Raw genomic sequence first — 14,378 nt, forward strand, 5'->3', positions numbered from 1 at the left:
GAAAGGTGGTCAAGATTTCATGATACATCTTAAACAGGATACACCTTGTCTTCTGGGTTGATACACCCAACCCAGAAGACAAAATTGGTGCAGAAGACAAACATGAGAGTCCTTGGTGCTGTCTGAGTTTGGTTATTTGCTTGCAGATGTTGGCGAAAGTGTGGTTTTCTCCTCAGTAATTTGTTGAGTAGGATATTGTTTTCTGCTTGTTTGATTGTTTGCCTGGCTATTGTCTGGAACTTGATTTTCTGAAACCCGCAACACTGTATATAAGCAGAGAGCAAGCCTCACACTCACCAGCATGATGACGCTACCTATTTGAATAATGAAATATCTGCAAGCCAACAACTAAGCTCAGAGAGAACCAACAACGGATCAACCCTTAGCTACAGATATTTTCTTCTATTAGAATTCCACAGTAAATGAAAGTCTTCAGCTTGAATAAATAATCATTGGGAAGCACCCTGCTTGGTAGGGAGAATGGATAAGCAGGGAGCTAGCTGGCAGCCACAGCACAATCTCTAACAGCTATGGCTGATCTCCAGGGATGGGATTCAAATAATTTAACAACCGGTTCTCTGCCCTAAAGATTTCTTCCAACAACTAGTTTACCAAACTAGTTTACTCAGAAACTTAACAACTGGATCTCCCGAAGTGGTGCGAACTGGCTGAATCCCACCACTGCTGATCTCCCTAAGTTCCTTGGAACCTTATCTAATTGTGCCCAGGAGCAGGCTGCCGAACTGGGGAGATACAGTGGGATATCAAAGACAGAAGACAGAACATAATAAAGAATTAGCTCAAATTCTGCACATGTGGGTTTGGTTGTTTGTGCCTGATAATAATGGATTTAATTAGCCAGCAAGGAAAGATGTCCCCTTCAGAGGAAAAAACCACAGAGTAAAATAAAATTGAATTGCCCTGTCCTCTTTTTCAGGCCTGCCTGAGAGGGGAAAATTTGTATTGCTGATTGGTTCTTCTGAATTTCATTTTCATACACTCTGATAATCTCTGCCCACCATCTAGACTAAGTTTTCCTTTAATTTTTTTCATATTGGGGCTTTGGAATTCTTCCCCATATTTATGTAATACAGTATGTTATTTAATCAACTGCTTTAATGTGGAGTTTTTAAAACCATATAACTATTGAACCATGGAGGTTTTTAAAATATTTTCTTTAAATCTGTAGAAATCTTGCTTAGTGCCACACCAAATGGGATAGTGTTTATACTCTTTGCACCTTGTTTTTATAGTTGTAAGGACTTTGAACAAACAAGCAAATATTGATTTTTCCAGAGTAATTTTCTGAGCCAAATATGTAATTGTTTTCATATTAAAAAGATATTATGTGAATGTGTGGTTCCAGCCAGCATAGTACAATCATTGGGAGAAAAACCCAATTCCCAAATCCCTGCTCAACATAATAGTGATCTCATTAATGCATACGTTCTCTGGGGAATTACATTCAGAAAGTATTAAAACATGGAAGTTTTCTCAAGATTATTTTGATTATTTTATTTTAGAGATTAAAAGGATAGGAACAAATCAGTTGATTTAAATAAAATGCTTAATATAAATGAACTTATCTTTATTATTATAATCTATATATTTCTACATTTGTGATCACACACACATGCAGATATTAGTCTACAATTGTTATGATCACTTGTCAGATGGCGACATTGCAGTTGCTGTTGGTAAGAAATCTAGTTCTACTCCCCCTTTTATATGGAGTATCTCAAGGTTTGATTCTCTTGCCACTTCTCTTTAACATCTACATGAAGCCACATGTTGTAGCAGGAGTGCAGAATTATCTGAATTTTGATAGCACTTAGTTGTGCAACTTTACCCCAAGCAGGAAAAGTGTTGTGTTATGTCTAGCTAGAGGCTGAGGATTTGGATGGGGAGGAATCAGATATGACTCAACCGTAGTAAGACAAAGTAGCTGTAGGATTGAGGTGAACTGGATAGGAAGAATTACCATCTTTAACTCTTGATGGGGAAGCAGTCCCTCAAACAGTCACCAGCCATTCAGTTTCATCAGGCGATCTGAATTTCTAATGTTAATGAAATATAGAAAATATTTCTCAATTCACTGTGTTTATCTATGATACACCTTTATTCATGATAGCTTGAAAAACAATTCTCCCTAGATCTTCGGTGTATCACTGTGTCAACATGTAATTCTAATGGAAACAACCAAGTTTTCCCTTGAACACGTAACTATACTGCAAACATCAACACAAAGCATTATTATAATATCCACTATTCTGATGTGAAGGTTGAAACTGACATGGTGAGAATCATTAAGAAACCACCTCTCAAGGTGGGTGTAAGAGCAGCAAAAAGTCACCGACTTGAAAAGATCCTCTCTGCCTATTTGACTTTTTTTTTTTTTTTGCAATTGTTTGATTATGTAACATCAATAAGGTGAATACATAGATAAAAGAATCTTAGGTAGCCAAGTCATTCCTGTGAATTTTCTGCTATAAGGAAATTCTTCAGTCTGGGGTTGGTATTTGGAATGTTGACATTTATTGATGGGCTTGGTATGACTCAGTCTAAGAAAATGACAGAATTTGAGAAGCTCATAAAGAATCAAGTTTACCTATTAGGGGGTATGTAAGCATTTTTACTTAGGTATGACACAGAGGCAGAACAAATAAAAGAATGGACGATAAAATGGATTCAAATAAATTATCAGAACACAACAATGGGAAGGACTATGGAACAAAGCTATAAAATTTACCCTATGTTATAACGTAAGGGAACAATGGCATAAAAGGCTTACAGCTAGGATATAGGTCCATTAACCAAGATAGAAAAATCCTACAGTAAATGCCATGGAAATAACATGACACAGAAGAGATATTTTACCATATGGGTAAATACGTATACAAATCTCAAAAATACTGGGGAAAAATGTACAGCACTATTCAGAGAATTTAAGAAATCAAATTTGAAATGAAACCACTTTTTAAACTAAGCATAATTTCAAGATATATCAACAAAATTATACAGTCAAATTTTCCTTTAGTCACAAGATTGGAATTGTGTCTCAGCACCTTTCTGAGGTAAAACTAATGGCATCGTTCTGAGAAACTGTAACTCTAGAATGGCTTTAGTGTTATAAAAATATTATCAATAGCAAATATTATGTTCTTTTTGTTGTTAATTATTGCTTGGATCATCATTATTGGAAATTCTATAATCCGTGCCTTATGGTTTTTTCCAGTAATGTAGATAATAAAGCAAATAACTGATAAGAAAATACAGATAACTCTAGACAATATAACCCATTACACTTTCCATCTTTCATGTTTCTTTAGTCATCAAATAGGATTATGCTTAAGTTTCTTGGCAGGTTTTCTTGGGGGCTGATGGTGATGATAGTAATGTGCTGATATCTTTGCATGTAATTATTATGTCTGCTGTCACTCAGAAACTGTATATAAGTCATTTCAAACAGGTTTGCTAATAAATGTTTATTCTAAATGGCTTTCATTTCCTTCTGAAATTTCAGAATGATTTATCTGAATGGTTCCCTTACTTCATCCTTTCATGTTAATTTCATGCAGCAGCCATTTGGCAGCAAAATGTTATTTATTTTGGTAGAACAGTTTTATTAGATTAAAAATGTCATCAGATGCAAATGCAAATATTTTGCAGAACTATTTTAATAATGCAGTAGCTAGCTTGATAAATAACTGTAATGGTACATGGGAATGACCTTGGGAGATGAAGGTAAGAGATGCTGCCTAGGGAACTATCAAATAAGAGGGAACATCGTCCACAGCTGCATAATGGACAGAGAAAAAAACTTCCCATTCTTCTCAGCAAGGGTGGGTTCCAGCAGTCACTACTGCTGGTTCACTCGTGGCTGCACTGGCTGCGCTTGTGCTTGATCCGCGCTGTACGGACATGCACAGTGCAATAAAAATTGTTCTGTGCATGGACAGAAGCAAAAAACAAGATGGTGACGCCTATAGTGCCACCGGGAGAACAGGTTCGGGGGCGGGCAGGCTTGAGTCGCTGCAACCTAAGCTACCAAACCACTACTGGTTCAGCCGAAACTGTCCGAACTGGTAGGAACCCACCTCTGCTTCTCAGGCTGTAAAGAAGATGGAGGGAGATCTGTACTGTTAAATATTAGTTCTAACTACAGTGGTTTCCACCAAGGTCCTCTGTTCCAGCGGAAACAGAGGTTTAATCCTATTGGTCGAAAGGTTTGATAGGTCCCTATAAAAGGACTGCTGTCAGACTCAACCTTCGTTGGATTGTTCTCACTTGTTGCACTTAATAAAGAGCTGTTGTTACCGTTAAGCCTGTGTGTGCCTTTCCATTACCCAATCCAACACTGGCGACGAAGGTGGGATTGGAAGGCACCTAGGCAAATCGAAAAGAGTGTAGCAATCCAGCAAGTACATCGAGCCTGGAGCTCAGCGCGGCTTCAAGCAGCCATTTTTGAGCGGCAAACTCAAATCGCCCTCTGTACATGCCCCACTAACTCCGTATGACCCAGCCACCAAGCACTGGGAATCGTACATGCTACGATTTGACTGCTTTCTCGAGGCAAATGACCTCATGGGCCTTCCTGAAGGCCGCAAGAAGAACATGTTCCTCGGATACTGTGGCCAGGAAGTGTTCGAGATGGCGAAAAACCTCTCTGAGCCAACACCGCTTCAATCAGTGGCCTGGGCCGTGCTGCAGCAGACGCTTAGGACCCACTGTGCCCAAGCCGTCCAAGCACATTCGCCGGCATGAGTTTAACATCAGAAACCAGAGAGAGGGAGAGTCGATTAACAGGTATGTTGCAGTGCTCCACAAGGCTGCAGCGTACCTCAAATTCCAAGACCTGGACGAGCTGATTCTGGACTGCATTATTTGCAGTGTATGGGACATTAACCTACAGAGGAGGTTAGATCTAACCTCACTCTGCAGATCGCCTTGGACGAAGCCAGGGCGTCCAAATCAGCTGTCAAATCTACTGAGACTATGCAGGGCCAAAGCGTTCCACCAGACGCGTGAAAGAGCACATACGTACATAGTGAGGGTGCAGAGCCTGAGAATTCCAAAGGCGAGGAAGATGACAGCTGCGGCATGCGCAGTAACCATGCGTAGCCGGCGTGCAAATTTAAACTGTGTCTCCCGCCTTGCGCTAGCTGTGGAGAAGACCATGCCAGATCGGCTTGCCGTTTCCACGATGCAACCTGTCAGCGCTGCGAGCGAAAGGGGCACATTGGCAAGGTGTACAGGAGCGAATTCCCTGCCACCGCCTGGCAGCCTAGAAGCGCGCCAACAAAGGCCCAACCAAGGGGCCTGGCAGAAGCCACCAGAGTGTTCTGAGGGCGACAATAGAGTCACCTACCATACGTCAATCGGCCAAGTCTGCACCAGGCGGCCAAAAAAGCTAAAGGTCACCATCCTCATAAAGGACTCTCCATGTGAGATGGAGATCGACACTGGGTCATCACTGACCATCATACTGTAGTGTACCCTAAAGCAGGCTATCCCTAGCCTAAAGAAGCAGCATTTACGCACCCCTGACATCCGCCTACGTGATTACCAAGGAAACCGGGTCCCCATCGTGAGCCAAGGCACCTTCCACGTGAACTTCAAGTAGTTCAGTGGGAAACTCACAGTGACAATGATCAGCAGAAACCTGTAGAGCCTCCTAGGGCTAGACTGGTTTCAAGCCCTGGGTCTAGAAGTGACTGGTATCAACGCCTTGAAAGATGACGGCACTGAGGCCATCTTTAAGGAGTTCAAGGACGTCTTTGGCACTGGTCTTGGTAAGTATGTAGGGACTCCAATTTCCTTTAGTTTGGACCCCAACATAGCCCCTATTAGGCTAAAACACAGGAGAGTACCTTTTGCTCTCCGCCCTAAAATTGACAGGGAAATTGACAAGCTCGTGAGCCAGGGAATCCTAGAACCGGTTGATCGCACATGCTGGGAGACCCCTATAGTGACACCTGTCAAATCTGATGGGTCTGTCCGCATCGGCGGGGATTACAAGTGGACAATAAATAAAGCGCTACAACAAAGTGCCTACCCTGTACCCATTGTACAGCACCTACTTCATTCACTAGGCCCAGGAAAAATCTTCGCAAAATTGGACATGGCGCAGGCATACCAACAATTGCCTGTAGATGGGGCTACGGCGGAGGCCCAAACCATTGTGATGCACAGGGGTGCATTCAAATGTCACCGCCTGCAATTCAGCATTAGTATTGGCCCTGGACTGTTCCAAAGCGTCATGGAACGGCTTTTGCAGGGGATTCCAGGAGTCGTCCCCTATTTCGACGACATTTTGGTATCGGCTGCAAACGAGGCGGAACTTTTAAAACAAGTACTAACAGTTTTGGCTCAAATTAGAGACAAAGGCCTCCGTCTCAAAAAAGAGAAATGCCAAATTAATATGCCAAGGGTTGAATTCCTAGGGTACCTAATTGATGGTTCTGGGATTCACCCGACTACACAAAAAATTAAAGCTATTCAGGACGCTCCTACAACTCTCAATCAAACCGAGTTGCAGGCATTCCTCGGGCTCCTTAATTTCTACAGTGTCTCTCTGAAACAGAAAGCCACCGTTGCTGAGCCATTACACCATCTCCTGGCTAAGAACACAAAGTGGTCCTGGGGCAGAACCGAGGCTGCCGCATTTGCCACAGTAAAACGTCTTCTGTCGGCGGACTCCTTCCTAGTCCAATACAGCCAGATCCTGCCGTTGGTGCTGACCTGCGATGCTTCCCCGTTCGGTGTCGGCACCGTCCTCAGCCACCGCATGCACAACAGAACTGAAGCCCCTATTGCATTCTACTCCAGGACCTTGTCTGCTGCAGAGCGGAACTACAGCCAGATGGACTGTGAGGCTTTGGCTGGAGTGGCCGGAGTAAAGAGGTTCCATGAGTACCTATACAGCCTGGACTTCGAACTGGTTACTGACCACAAGCCATTGTTGGGCTTACTTGCTGGGGACAGACCTACCCCAGTGTCATTATCACTGTGGATGACCAGGTGGACAATCTTCCTAGCTGCCTACTCCTACCGCCTCATCCACCAACCAGGCTCCACTTTGGGGCACGCTGATGTGTTGAGCCACTGCCCGCTGCCTGACCTTCTCGCTGACCCTACCCCCGAGACACCAGTCCTCCTCATTGACTGCCTTGAGACTGGGCCTGTCTCGTCCAGTGACATTGCCCGTCACTCTGCAGAGGACTCCACCATCAAGCAAATTTTGAACTGGGTGTGGAGGGGTTGGCCCAAGGGACCTGTTGGGGTTGATTTCAAAATGTATTTTGCCAACGTGATGAGTTATCGGTCGTAAATGGCTGTTTACTGTGGGGGGACCGGGTAGTTGTTCCACTCAAACTGTGCATTACAGTATTAGAGGCTTTACATGTAGGGCATCCTGGAATTGTCAGGATGAAGTCTTTGGCTAGGAGTTACATGTGGTGGTCTAACATGGATAGGGAGATCAAAGAATGGGTGGCCACTTACACACCGTGCCAGGAGTCCAGACCAGCTCCTCCAGAAGTGCCCGCTAAGGAGTGGGAGTGACCTCAAGCACCATGGTCTAGGGTGCACATTGACTTTGCTGGCCCAGTTCATGGCCAGACATTTCTCGTAGTTGTGGATGCCTATTCAAAATGGTTAGAGGTAGTCCTGATGACCTCCACTACGGCAGAAGCGTCATCAAGGTGCTACGGAGACTTTTCTCCACGCACGGCCTGCCCGACATCTTGGTCTCGGACAACGGGCCCCAATTCACGGTCATGCAATTTGAGACCTTCCAGGGGAACTCTGTGGATTCCTGCCACAGTGATAGGCATACTGGCCCTCGCTCGTACCTCTTAGAGCTTCAGGACAGTAGGAACTGGAGAAGGCATATTGACCAACTCTGTGGCCACCTCTCCAACTCCACTCTTAGACAACCAGAGGTAACTCCTGCATGAGTTAGCCAAAGCCCTACTCAAACAAAGCAAACACTCACTCCTTCCACGGCCAGCTCAAGCCCGAGAGTACCGGGAAACTTATCTGGTTATGTTGCAGGCCCGCAGGAAGCTCTGAACGAACCGGCTCTAGAAGCTCCAGCCGTGTCCTGTGAAAGTTTCCAGGAGCTTCCACCAAGCAGAGCTGCGGAGCAAACAGGTCTGTCCGACCTGTCCAAGGAAATCCTTCCTACTGAACTGTGCAAGTCAGGCAGAGCTACCCCAAAGCATGACTACGTTACAAGTAGGATTGTTCCAACCAAGAGGGGAGGGGTGTTAGATATTAGTTCTAATTACAGTGGTTTCCACCAAGGTCCTCTGTTCCGGCGGGAACAGAGGTTTAATCCTATTGGTCGAAGGGTCTGACTGCTCCCTATAAAAGGGCTGCTGTCAGACTCAACCTTCGCTGGATTGTTCTCACTTGTTGCACTTAATAAAGAGCTGTTGTTACCGTTAAGCCTGTGTGTGCCTATCCATTACCCAATCCAACATATACTATCAGATTCAGACTATCAGATTATATCAGATATCAGATATAATCTTACAATAAATTAAAATTAGCTCATGTGGTCATACTTCTTGTCTTATCTTGTAAAGTTGATAATAATCCAGTTTGTTTGCACTTGTACTGCTGATTTTTTGTTTCTATTACCGAAGAAAATTGCAATTAATCCTTGTTAAACAACTACAATGGGTATTAGCAACTTGGTCATTAAGCAAAGTGGTTGCTAAGTGAAAATCATGCGACTGCAACTGTGCTTATGATTTATTTTTCCTTTGCTTTTTGTTATTTTCGAAAGCAGATTTGGGCTCTTTCTTTTTCTCTTTGAGGACATCTCGGTGTAAGGTAAACAAGCAAGTGAAAATGAGCAGAAACTGGTTGCTAAATTGTTGTTTTTTAGCATTATTGCAACTTCAAAGATCACTAAACCAGTTGCTATGTGAGGACTACCTGTATTATCTTGTTCAGTTGCCAAAAGGTAGGTGGTCTCCAGGGGTGAGTTTCAACTGGTTTGCGGCGGTCCCCGCGATCCGGTTGGTCGCCAAACCCGGAAGTAAGTAACTTCCGGGAACAGCGAAGGCCCCCCTTGCGCCCGCACGCCCGCGCGCGCCCGCTCCTTACCCGGTTTTTGCTGAATTCTGCGCTTCCACGCATGCGCAGGACACATACAGCACCTGCATGATCCTCCAGGAGCAGCTGGAGCATCGCACAGACGCTAGTACGCATGCACGTGGCATGCGCTTGCACGCATGCATCACGCGCATGCGCAAGGACGCCGCCGGCCTCGTTCCAACCGAACCGGTTGGAACGGGGCGAGAAACCCACCCCTGGTGGTCCCTCTCCCAGTTACTAAAAGTTGCATTTAATCTTTTATGAAAAACCTTCCTCTGCTGCAATGCATAATAAATTTTATTATAAGTCTTTTTATCTGTTTCCATTTTGTATTATCCAGGATTAAAATGAGTAAATAGAGACAAACATTGGGATGTTACATTCCAGACCTGCTAAATCACAGATATTCTCAGCTTCTTGAAGATAGTTATATGATTTCATCAATGTTCACCATCCATTAATCCTAGAAATGCCTAAATAAAGCATTACATGTATTTTAGTTATTCATTTTAATTATGAATAAAGCATTGCATATACCAAAAAGGTTCATAAGATACTGTGCAAAAGTACAGAAAACTACAGATGCTGTGGTCATAATAGTGGCTACTTTGGGGATAAATGTTATTTTGCATGCTAATTTTATTTTGGATGACTTAAAAGTAGATGCTTATGTTCCTCTGTCCACTTCAACATGAACAAGATGTATGTTATAACTTTTATGGAGGAGGAGGAGGAGAGGGAGGAGGCAGGGAGATGGGGAGAGGAGGAGGAGGAGATAGACAAGGCAGAGAAGGAGAAAAAGAAAGATCTTTCAAAGCTTGAAAGACACTATTTCTACCAATATATAAAATTATAAATTTTAGTTAAATGTAAGCGAAATCAAATTAAATTTAGTTTTAGTCCTAGTCATAGTATACATACTTTAGAATGAAATCCTTATTATATAATTGAAAACCAAATGCAGCTTTCAATCTAAGAAAAGTGGCACACATTTGCATTACGAGCTTATTTTTCTTGTGCAGTGAAATCTTCATAATTTGCCCATGATTGGGTACAAGAAATTTTAATCTACCTATAGCTTAAATAATTGGTTTGTTTTTCTTTGATAGAGGGAATGGAAAACCCCTTTTAGCAGACTGCCAATAATATTTAATGATTCCTAATGGATTGATTTAGTCTTTCATTTATATCTCATTTTTGATATAAAGATGAGATACATGGAATGATGAAAACAAATAGATAGTCTGCAACATGTAGCATATTAAATATTTTTGCTAACTCTAAAAACAAATGAAAGCATGAAACCAGCACAAAGCAAATTATACCTATTTTCATCACCTATTTCCTCTTCCAGGTTGCTTAGTGACAAATAGACCCCCTTCAGTTAGACTAGTATTAATTTAGTACATTTCATGCCCACTTACACTATACATCAATCCATTATTTAACTATTGTAGCTATACATCTGCTTTCTAAAGTTATTTATATAAAGTAGCTTCCTTTGACTCCATATGCAATGCATAGAGGGAGATGGATGGTTTGCCTATACATTCTCCATCCCCAAGATAATCTGTTTTATTTACCTTCATAGTGTAATGTAGGGAAACTGGCTTGGAAAATGAGAAATATTTCAGTTTCAAAAAGGGCTGGCAAATGTTGCAGGTGAATTGTGCAAATAAAGGAATTGCAATTCTGGATTTTAAGCCATATTTCCAATAAATTGCTTTGTATTGCTAGTCTTTAACTGTTTTCTGCTTTTGAGATATTCCCTGTATTAATATTATAAAGCATTATCATGTAAGGAATAATAGTGTGAAACATTCCTCATTCTGCATAATAATGGTTAATGGTGCAAATAAGTGTGCAGACATTTTACTGGAGAAACAAATAATGTAAAGCTCTTTAGCTGAGAGGACAGAGGAATAATTATTGCTGCACAAATGGAATTAGCTTTATTAAGTTTTCACATGATTATTATCACTGTAATTGAATGAGTCAATTGTTGTAGTTCATTCGCTAGGTCATGTCTGACTCTTCGCAACCAAGGAACCACAGTGTGTCATCTCCCCCCCCCCGCCTGTCCTTCACTATCTCTCAGAGTTTGCCCAAATTCGTGTTCAATTGACTCAATAGGCCAAATACAGTGAAAACTGGCGAAGTCACTGAAAGAAATATAATATTTTACAATAGTTCTTTAAAAAATGTATAAAGTGTTAGGCAATTTGCCAAGTTTTAATGCCACCATTAGAGGTGAAGAAAGTAGAAAAGTAAATATAATGTTGTAATTCACTTTTTTTTACCGGTACTTGACTTAGGACCTGCTGCTTTGTAACCACATTTTGGAAGCTTGGCAACTGGCCTGCATTTATTGCTGTTTGCATTGTCCCACAGTCACGTGACTGTGATTTAGAATTTTTTTCTTGAAAAATGGCATTTACTTCCAATTTTTTTAGTAAAAAAATTCCATATTGAACAATGGATTTGCTTAAGCATGATGGCAATCATTTAATCACTTTGGATCACCACTAAAAATATCATAAAATGTGATCATCCACTTCATGACCATCACAACTTACAACTTGGGCAATTCCATTACAATCATAATTTGAGGAATACTGGTATTTACACATTTAATATAAATGTCATTTTAGTTTTTGATTTGATTTTTATCCCACCTTTGTTATTTTTATAAATAATTCAAAGTGTAGAATATATATGATATTCCTTCCACCTCCTATTTTCCTCACAACAACCCTATGAGGTGAGTTGGGCTGAGAGAGAATGACTGGCCCAAGCTCACCCAGCCAGCTTAGGTTATCACAAGATATTTTTAGCAGTCAACTATCTAACCTGTAATCAAACCACTGACAAGCTGAGTCATAGAATCAAGATATTGTGTTATGTATACCAGTGGTGGGATTCAAAACTTTTTACTACTGGTTCTGTGGGAGTGGCTGAGTGGGCGTGGCATGGCTTGGTGGGCATGGCAGGGGAAGGATACTGTAAAATCTCCATTCCCTCTCCACTGCAGGGGAAGGATACTGTAAAATTCCCATTCCCTCCCAATCAGCTGGGACTTGGGAGGCAGAGAATAGATGGGGGTAGGGCCAGTCAGAGGTGGTATTTACTGGTTCTCCGAACTATTCGAAATTTCCACTACCGGTTCTCCAGAACTGGTCAGAACCTGTTGAATGTATACACCACTTCTGATGTATACCCCCATTACAGTGGTGAGATTCAAATAATTTAACATCCTGTTCTCTGCCCTAATGACCAGCTGGGTAGGCATGGCTTGGTGGTCATGTGATCTTGTGGGCATGGCCAACTCAATTTCAATCAGGTTGATGGGCGCTTCATCTTAGCTGTTATACTGTAATAAGGGTTAACCAGAGAGGCAGTTTCTGTAAGCAGGGCAATAAAAGTTAGGCTAGAAACAACATCACAATGTTTCCTTCCTGCCTTCCTTACAGGATTAGCCCTGTAAAGTGGAAAAAACCAAAATAAGATTTCTTCCAACAACCGGTTCTCCAAATTGCTTAGAAAGTTAACCGGTTCTCCCAAATAAGTGCAAACTAACTGAATCCCACCACTGCCCCGTTATTTGAAAAAGTATAAGTAGCAAGAGACTGCAGACATTTTGAATCTTGTCATAAAGGCAAAGACTCAGGAAAGTGCTAGACAGCAGCAGCCAGACAAGTTAGTATCACAGGGGGGGAGGGGGGATACTTGACAACATAGCCTGTCATTTTTTTGTTTCTGTAACTCTTTATATTCAATACATTGGGGAGGTTGTGTCTATTGTTTCTGAATTCTAGAATCTATTGGCTGATGACTGGCCACCAGATCTGCTAACAGACATATCTTTCTTTTTTCATCCAGTATAGACTCCAGAATAGTTATTAATGAACTGTAACTAGGCTGCCAAGACAAGTTATTATTTTTATATATGTTTATCAGAGGTGAGTGGAACAGCTTGCCTCCAGAAGTTGTGAATGCCCCAACACTGGAAGTCTTTAAGAAGATGTTGGATAGGCATTTGTTTGAAACGGTATGGGGTTTCCTGCCTAGGCAGGGGGTTGGACTAGAAGACCTCCAAGGTCCCTTCCAACTCTGCTATTGTATTATTGTATTAAAGCAGGAAATCTTATATTTTCCCAGATAAATGGTTGTCCAATCTTTTCCTGAAAATCTCCAGTGATGGAACACCCACAACTCCAGGAAGCAAGCTACCCCATTGATTAATTGTTCTCGTATCAGAAATTTCTTCTTAGTTCTAAGTTGGATCTGTCTTTAACAAGCTTCCACTCAGTACTTTTCAATATCTCCAGTCTCCAGTCTCCTAATCATCTTTGTTGCTCTTCTCTGCACTCTTTCTAGTGTCTCCACATCAAAGGGTTGGACTAGAAGACCTCCAAAGTCCCTTCCAGTTCTATAATTATATGACAAATGTACAGGTAAGAAATAAAGGTAGTCCTTTACGTAAAGTTTTATTTAGTGACTGTGCTACCATTGGCTGAATACTTTATTCTTTATATTTTAACAATCTGCATCATAGAGACTACATTACTCTTTTTGGGTTTGATTTTATTCACCAGCTATCTTAGACTACAACCTCTAGCATGTCAGTGGTCCATGTGATGGATACGATGAGGCCCTTCTCTAGCCACTTGGAGGACAAATGTACAGGTAAGAAATAAAAGTAGTTTTTGACTTAAACAGTTTTATTTAGTGACTGTTCATAGTTACATCACTGAAAAAAGTGACATGACCATTTTTTACATTTATGACCATTGCAGCATCCTCATGGTCACATATTTATGATGGTTGCAGTATCCCAGGGTCGTATGATCTGCTTTTGCAACCTTCTGACAAGCAAAGTCAATAGGGAAGCCTATTCACTTAACAACCGTGTTACTAACAACTGCAGTGTTTCTCTTAACAAACAAGAAAGCTCATAAAGTGGGACAAAAATCATTTAACAAATGTTTCATTTAGTAACGTAAATTTTGGGCTTAATTAAGGTTGTAAGTCGAGGACTACCTGTATATAAAATTTCTATGTCTCAATTTCAAAAGGCATTGTTCATTTCCTTTGCAAATAAAATGTTTTGTCTTTTTGAATAGATAGAATCAGTGACGTGAAATGAGGTTTATGGCTGGTGAGACACTGACGCAAATATTTTTAGACTTGTGGACTTCAACTCCCAGAATTCCACAGCCAGACATGCTCAGTTCCGATTTAAAGCAACAGCATTTGTTTTTCTCCTTTGT

Source organism: Thamnophis elegans, chromosome 1, assembly GCF_009769535.1.
Source record: "Thamnophis elegans isolate rThaEle1 chromosome 1, rThaEle1.pri, whole genome shotgun sequence".
NCBI lineage: Eukaryota > Metazoa > Chordata > Lepidosauria > Squamata > Colubridae > Thamnophis > Thamnophis elegans.